The sequence below is a fragment of the Muntiacus reevesi genome, chromosome 7 (genome assembly GCF_963930625.1).
Source record: "Muntiacus reevesi chromosome 7, mMunRee1.1, whole genome shotgun sequence".
Lineage (NCBI taxonomy): Eukaryota > Metazoa > Chordata > Mammalia > Artiodactyla > Cervidae > Muntiacus > Muntiacus reevesi.
This window is the reverse complement of record NC_089255.1, coordinates 9805032-9813351: the sequence shown is the minus strand read 5'-3', so window position 1 is coordinate 9813351 and position 8320 is coordinate 9805032. Positions and strand designations below refer to the sequence as shown.

Here is an 8320-nt window from a genome sequence, read left to right as displayed (position 1 = left end):
AGAACCTTAAAAATCTAAACACAAATTTTACCTCTAACCACCAAGACATTGGGGATTAAAATAACTGAGATCATTGTTTTTTATTTACATCAGTTTATACATGTTTCCAACTTATTCTAATGACTGTTTCCAATGTGAAAACCAAGTTTCAAATAACCTGATCACCTTGGTTCAAACAGAGCTGTTCACATATCATACTCCAACTGCATCCATGTAAGTAAATCCTGTATCAGAGATAAAAGCTACTTAACATAAACCCAGTGACGTTGAACCCTTCATAAACAGCATGAAAATATGGGTTAAAGAAAATTTTCCAGGAAGCTACTATAAGTAGCTTTTTTCTGCAGATATTAATGCAGTGAAACAATATTAAATTTATTTAAAATATAAATAAGAGATTATTCAACTCTGTCCAAACATATTAAATACCTTCCAAAAGTTTCATAATTCAGTCCTAGAAATTTTTGCAGCTGTGAGCATTTCCTGTTCAGAAATGTGACCTCTACAAAAGTGCCCAGGAAATTTCAGAAAAATATAATCTTCTAATTTAAAAGTTGATTGATTTGCCAAATGATGCAGCCAAGTTTGCTTCTCTAAAAGCTTCTGATAAGTTCGGATGTGCATGACAGACTCTAGCTATATCTTCACAGGCTGCTCCATATTCCAGTGCAAGTGCAGCTTCATTTATCATTTCACCAGCACCTGGTCCTAGAATATGTGCTCCCAATACTCTGTTGATTTCTGCCTGAGAATCTTCACCATGCCATCTGTGTCAGCGTTTGTCTCAGCTCTGCTGTTAGCAGCAAATGGGAATTTCCCAACTTTGTATTCAATACCATCTTCTTTCAACTGCTCTTCTGATTTGCCAACCCCAGCAACTTCAGGGTGTGTGTAAATCACCGATGGTACACAGTTGCAGTCAATGTGTACATCGCCACCAGCCATCCCTTCAGCACAGATAATGCCTTCATCCTCCACTTTCTGAGCCAGCATTGGACCAGCAACGACATCACCAGTTGAATAGATATTTAGGATTTTAGTTTGGAATCTGGTATTCACTGGAATTCTACCTCTAGGACCCAGCTCAACTCCAAGCTCTTCTAGTCCCAAATTCTGAGTAAAGGGTCATCGGCTGATGCAAACCAGCAGTACATCACAAGTGATAACTTCAGCTTTACCACCAGAAGCAGCCTCAATAGAAACATCAGTTTTTCCATCTGATTTCTTAGTAGCACCTGTAACTTTTGTGTTTAATTTAAATTTAAATCCTTGTTTTTGAAGGATACATTGAAAGTTTTTAGATATTTCCATATCAATTCCAACACCACCAACATGACCCGAAAATTCAACTGCTGTCACTTCTGCACCAAGCCTTTGCCAAACTGAGCCCAATTCTACACCTATTACTCCTGCACCAATGGCAACCAATTTTTCTGGAACTTTTTTTTAAAGACAAAGCACCTGTAGATGACACTACTGTATCTTCATCAATCGTAATTCCAGGAAAAGGAGTGACTTCTGAACCTGTGGCTATAGAATGTTCTTTGTATCAATAACTTGAGTGCTGCCATCAGCTTTCGTGGCAGTGACCTGAGTTTTCCCAGTTATCTTTCCATATCCATTTACATGAACAACCTTATTGTTTGAATAAGTGGGCAGTTCCACCCATTAAAACTTTTACTGCATTACTCTTCTGCTCCATCATCTTCTCTAAATTCAAACGAACTTCAGACATTTCAATTCCCCTAGATGCACAATCTTTTCCATGGGCCAAATGGTAAAAGTGAGAGTTATTCAATAAAGCCTTAGAAGGGATACAACCAACATTCAAGCATGTTCCACCGAGTGTTTCATTTTTCTCAACACAGACTGTCTTGAAGCCTAACTGGGCAGTTTTAATAGCAGCAACATATCGTTCAGGACCAGAGCCAATTACTGTCACATCGACATCGATTGGTAGATCTGCATAAGTTCTTAGTGGCACTACAGAAACTCCTTGTAGACCATGAGATATTCGATTGAAATGGCCTTTCTTGACCAAGGAACAGTACACACGACTCCTCCCTTGAATTCCTCTTTAGCCAGTTCCCTCTGCCACCCCTGGCTCCTGGCAGCAACTGATTTATTTTCTGTTGGTATAATTTTGTTTCTAGAATTCCATGTAAATAGAGTCATATGGAATGTGGTTTTCTGTGTCTGGCTTCTTTTATTTAGCATGATGCTTTCAAGATTCATCTAATCCTACTGTATCTATCGATAGGTTTTCCTTTCTGTTGCTGTTCCATTGTATGGATAGACCACAGTTTATCCATTCACCACTTAATAGACATTTAGCTTGTTTCCAGTTTGGGGCTATTATGAATAATGCTGCTGTGAGTATTCCTACTTAGGTCTTGGTACAGACATGTGTTTTCATGTCTTTTGGGTAAATAGCCAGGAGTGAGATTGTAGCATCATATGTTAAGTGTAGGTTGGTGGCTCAGAGGATAAAGCATCTGCCTGCAATTCGGGAGACTCGGGTTCAGTCCTTGGGTTGGGAAGATCCCCTGGAGAAGGAAATGGCAACCCACTCCAGTATTCTTGCCTGGAGAATCCCATGGACAGAGGAGCCTGGCGGTCTATAGTCCATGGGGTCGCAAAGAGTTGGACATGACTGAGCAACTTCACTTTCTTTCTTTCTTACCTTTACAGAAATTGATGAACTATTTTTCAATGGCTGTACTATTTTGCATTTGCAACTGCAATGAAGTACCAATTTTTTTTTTGACAAAGACATGATGTAGATATGATATACAACAATTCACTGCAGACAGATCTACAAACACCTTTCTTTTGTTTCATCAGCAGAGACAAAAGAATTAGCTTTGTAGAAAGCACTGCTTCAGAGCACTGAACCTGGAATCAGACTGAAAGGGGTTGGTTACTGGATTCAACGATATTATTCCTCTAACTATAGAAAAGTCACTCAATCTCCCTCATATAAAATAGAAACAAAAATAGTTCCTCTCTGCTTAGGCGTGTTGGAGGATTAAGCGAGAGAAAACACACGATGTACTTAACATAGAACCTGGTACATAAAAAACAATTAATACCATTTACTCTCATTACATTCATAGCTTCTTTGAAATAGTATTTGTTGCACCAGGTTTAACTATGTGAGAACAAGGACTATGGATTTGACTTCTTTGGAGTTTCCTTTGGGTAATAACTTAGAATTCAAGAAAACCAAAGGAAGCCAAAACAGATGTTTTGTCATTGAAAGAAGGTATTTTCCTGGAACGAAAAATGAACAAGCCTTTTTATGTCCTGTCAAAACTTTCTGACTTCAGTTTCCTAGTCTGCAAAACAGGGATAATAATTCTTGCCCTGCCTATCATGAGTTTGATGTGGAGATCAAAGGGAAAACTGAACATTAGAAACTGTTAAGTGTCAAAGAAATATTTGCCACCAGTGATGTTTTAGAAGAAAACTTTCATAAGACATGATTCAGTTAGAAATAGAGAATGGTGTCCTTTAAAAATGTTTCTTTTTTCCAATGTTACACTGGGAAAAAAATAAACTGTTATTTGGGGGGGAAATTGCAACAAAAATGTTCTTGTAGTGAAACTTGTGATAAATTGGTATCAAGAAGATCACACTGCCATGTAGGTCCTAAGCTAGCACTAAAGTACCTCTGAAGAAAAAAGAACATCCTACACCTGACACCTTTCACACGTACAGTAGGCTAATGAGCTGAATTCAATGTGGTCTTTAGTGGCTGCAGGAGAATGGTCTGTCTATGTATGCATCCAAACATCTGCTTTCAGTTGCTTACTCAGATGACACATGAGTTTGAACATGCCACTTGAAATCTTTTTTGGGATACTATTAATTGCCTGAAAGAAAGCTATTGACACAATGGCATTTTCTACAGTCAGAAAAGATTTCATAGAAATATAAATTATTTAATTTTCCATTGGAACCATGTGAGAAACAAAATATAAAGTACAAAGTTGCATTTGGGAACAGAGAGATAATGTGTATTCAGAATAGAAAAGAATTAATTGTGCCATCCATAATTTGTGAGCACCGCCAGGCAGTCAACCTAAGCATCTAAGTCCTGGTTTTTCTCTGAGGATCCAGATCTCAGGGTTTGGTGCTACTTGTCCTGCAGAGGAAGTCTAATTGCCCCTCATCTCTGCAACAGGAAGAGAAAAAGGAGCCTTTGACATAGCTGCCCCTCAGCCTTATCTAGTCGATGTGGACTCTCAAATGCACATAGCATTTTTCATTCAATAAGGTGCTTTTTTTTTTTAACGAAAGTCAAAACATTTATCATAAGTTATTTTTAAAGCTCCGAAATAAGTGATGTTGTACTTTTAATTTGTTAATGGATAAATATATTCATCGATTTTATCCCCCATATAGTTGTAGTGTGGACATTCTGATGTGGACATTCTGCTATTGTGTGGTCAGATATAGAACACATGGTTTACTCAGAAGTCAGCCTGAAATGTTACCATTCAGAAGCCTTCACTAAGTACCTATCTACCTCAAGAATACTTAGAATTATTATGACAATGAAATATGATCATGTTTGTGAACATGACTAAGTATATATATATATATGTGTGTATATATATATATATGTTTTAATTTTATAGATGAGGAAACCAAGGCCCAGAAAAGTATAAATAAAATAACTTATCCAGCATTCTACAGCTAGTAAGCAGGAGAAATAGAATTGAAAATCAGTTACTGTTATTTGGCTACTGCCAAATAGTAGATATATAACCCAGGGAACTCAGGACATGAAAACTCTAGAAATACCACATTTTGACCTGTGACCACAAGAGAACTGCAGGAATACCTCAAGTGTTCTTCAAGGAAATCAATTTCAAAATTGGGACATGCATCTCAAATATCATTAGGTTCCTTAATAACCTAAATAGGTCTGTAATCCATAAATTTCTCTGTGAAAGTCACTCAGTCATGTCCTACTTTTTGTGACCCCATGGACTGTGGTCCATGGAATTCTCCTGGTCAGAATAATGGAGTGGGTAGACTTTCCCTTCTCCACGGGATCTTCCCAGGTCTTCAACATTGCAGGCAGATTCTTTACCAGCTGAGACACAAGGGAAGCCCAAGAATACTGGAGGAGGTAGCCTACCCCTTCTCCAGTGGCTCTTCCTGACCCAGGAATAAAACCGGGGTCTCCTGCATTGCAGGCGGATTCTTTACCAACTGAGCTATCAGGGAAGCCCTTACAAATTCTTTAATATTTCCTAAATTTATATCCTACTCCCAACCTTGAATGTTCCTTGGAATAGGAAGTACCTTAAGTTTACTAGCAGTTGTGTTCTTCAGTACTCTTTTATATAAACCTAAAATATTTTTTTTCACACTGGAGTGAATATTCCCCATTTCCAGTGTTCTGAATTTCGAGGTACATATTCCTGCCCTATCCATTCTTTCGGAATTTTGTAAAATGTGCTTGCATCTTCCTCCCTAATGAAGAATACTCGGTTTCTGAGTCTGTCTGAATCTGTCCTTCATAAGTAAGTCTCTTCATTGGAGAAGTTGACTGAACATTCTGCAGATGAAAGAAAAAATAAAGCCTGCGTCCTTGGCCTCCTTTACAGGCCTCCCCTCATTGAACACGGTCTCCTTACCTCTGCGTCCTGCAGGTCTGCTTTAGGACACCTGTTCCTCTCTCTCTTTTCACTCAAGAAATTTAAAACCAATTAGAATTCAGTCTTTCTTGTCTTTCAGTGTTCCACACTGCTAATAGGGCACAATATCCCCTACCTTTCTGATGAGTGCTAACATTTTAGCTTTAGAAATATAGTACATTAAAAAAATTTTTTTTCTGAGCGGAATCAAGCAAAAGATTGGGAAAGATAGAAAATGACCAATTTCTTTGGCAGTCAGAGGTTTTTTGTTACCGTATAGAACAGAGAACAATATTCAATATTCTATGATAAACCATAATGAAAAAGAATATTAAGAATATAGACATTAATATATGTATAACTTTGCTGTCCAGCAATAATTAACATAACATTGTAGTAAACTATACTTCAATTTTTTAAAACCTGAAAATAAAATTTTAAAAGAAAAAAAAAATGTCCTGTGGATCCGAAGTATGGCAGACATCAGAACCATCTGTAGATTCCTGGGTTCAGCCCCAGACCTAATGGATGAGGCTCTCTAGGCTAAAGTCCAAGAGTCTTCAGTTTAACTGGTTTCCCCCAGGGTGATTCTGATGCAGGTGGTCAGAACCCCTGCAGAGGTGTAATGTGCTCGGAAAACCACTCTTCTGCAGAGAGGCAGCGCAGCTGATCTAAGACTAGCAGTATTCATGATCTCTCAATTGTGATAGAAAATTCCACTTAAAACTATGAGCAGTCTTAGGGGCTTTTGTTCTCCTGAATAGTCTAAAAACAAACTAACAACAACAAAAATAAAACAAACAGAAATATCTATCCACTGAATCTAATAAATACAGCTGAAAGAACAGCTGTATTGCTGTATTGCCCGCCCTTTGGAGAGAGTAGTTTAATTCTTTTCCATCAGGTAGTAGAAAAAGAAATGGTTAGAGAATCTGTGCGTTTCTCTTTCATGGGGCCTTTAGAAAACCTTTGGTTTTTGCCCTGAATGAGAAATGCTTAATGTCCACATGCACAATCAGATAATTTCCAAAATGCCTTTCCGCTGGTCTAACTCAATTCAGATAACTGTGTTTGTCTGTGAGAAACCCTCAGGGAAAACATTCAGGCCAAATGATCTCATGCCTGGATTTTGCAAAACAATATGTGCACAAGAGCAGAATTTATATCATCATGGAATCCGTGCCATTCCCCAATCCAGCCCTGGGATATTCTTCAACAACGTGGCTTCTTTGCCATGTCTGAGTCACTTCCTAGGCCTGGATCCAGGACAGCCTGCAGACCCCTGGCCACCATGCAGGCCACATGAGGAAGCACTTCTGTACTATTTCTAGGAATAGCATCTTTGAAAATTATTTTACACTTATCTCACGCATTTTGCTATCCCAGATGGTTTTAAATGGGGGATGGGGTTAGTGTGGCTGAACGTGGTGGTTTATTTTTCCTCAAAATAATTTAAATTTTCTATTGCATCCAACTGAGGGAAAAAACAAAGGTGTGCCATGGTGGTAATGACTATCCTTGGAGATACTGGACTAGCCTCTGAGGACAAAAATTCTGGAGATTTCGTTTACCGCCTTGAGGGGATTAGTCGCCTCTGCATGACTGTCTCGGGGGACAAGTGGAATCCTTAGACTCTGCCTCTTTTCCAGGGAGATAGATGAAGCAGGAAATGTCGTTCTGGATAGAACCTCGGACCACAAACAATCGATAGTAATACTTCTTGGCTTGGGTTTATTAGATTGCATCTTGGTGGTTGAACAATTTTGACATCATTTTCCTGGCTGTCACCTCTGAAAGGGCACATGGGTATATGTGATCTGTATGTATATTTCCCCATTGAAGACAGAAGTCAAGAAGAGTTACCCTGTGCTCTGCCTCTGCGGAGGAGGCTACAGTTCCCAGACAGGCCTACTCAGAAGTGTCCTGGAGGCTGGTCTTGATCCCTGGAAGGAGGCACATCTAATCTGGTGACTGAGGCCTCTGAGTCCAAACTTCCACGCACAGTGCCTGTTCAAAGTATCTCTTTTGGCTTGGTTCTAAGTTCTGAAATCTCACTATTGAAAATGCATTTGAGTGGCTAGATCTCCTCTTGAAGAGGTTGAATAAGAATGCACTGGGGCTAGGACCAACCTGATCCTATAAAAGTCAGGTATCAGCTCCTCCAGAACCTCTTTCTGGTCACTGACCCTACTTTGAGCCCTCATAGTCTAGGGCCATGTTGTCACTTCCTGTTTGAGATCACTGCTCTCTACCAGCCTCCCTGAAGGTAGGAACTGTGTCTGTTCATCAGTGTATCTTCACTGCACGTGGCACGTGGTCTATAATATCAGCTGAATGAGCCCAGTTTCTTCCATTGTAAAATGGGATTGACATTGGTATTGCTGACCTTCTCAGGGTGTCTGTGAGCATGAAGTGAGATAAGCCATGTCAAAATGTTGGTCAACTGCAAGGAACTGTGCAGATGGAGGTCAGTGTAACAACTTGCAAGGAAGAGGGAGAGAAGTCCCAAAGAGGGACACAGAGACCTCACCGTTTCGGATGTTTTCCAGGATTCCCTTCTAAGTGGTGACGCCTTGAAGTCATTGCACACTGGACTTTGTTCTATCTTTATACCAAGATCTCTTGCTCTGTGTGAACCTGAAACAATTAACCCCATAGGTGTTCCCAGA

At 39.4% G+C, this 8320-nt stretch overlaps 1 pseudogene; it reads right to left on the bottom strand.

Moving 5' to 3' along the window:
• Nucleotides 1–373: 373 nt before the first annotated feature.
• On the bottom strand, nt 374–7868 carry LOC136172179 (dihydrolipoyl dehydrogenase, mitochondrial-like; annotated as a pseudogene).
• Between the last annotated feature and the right edge of the window lie 452 nt (nt 7869–8320).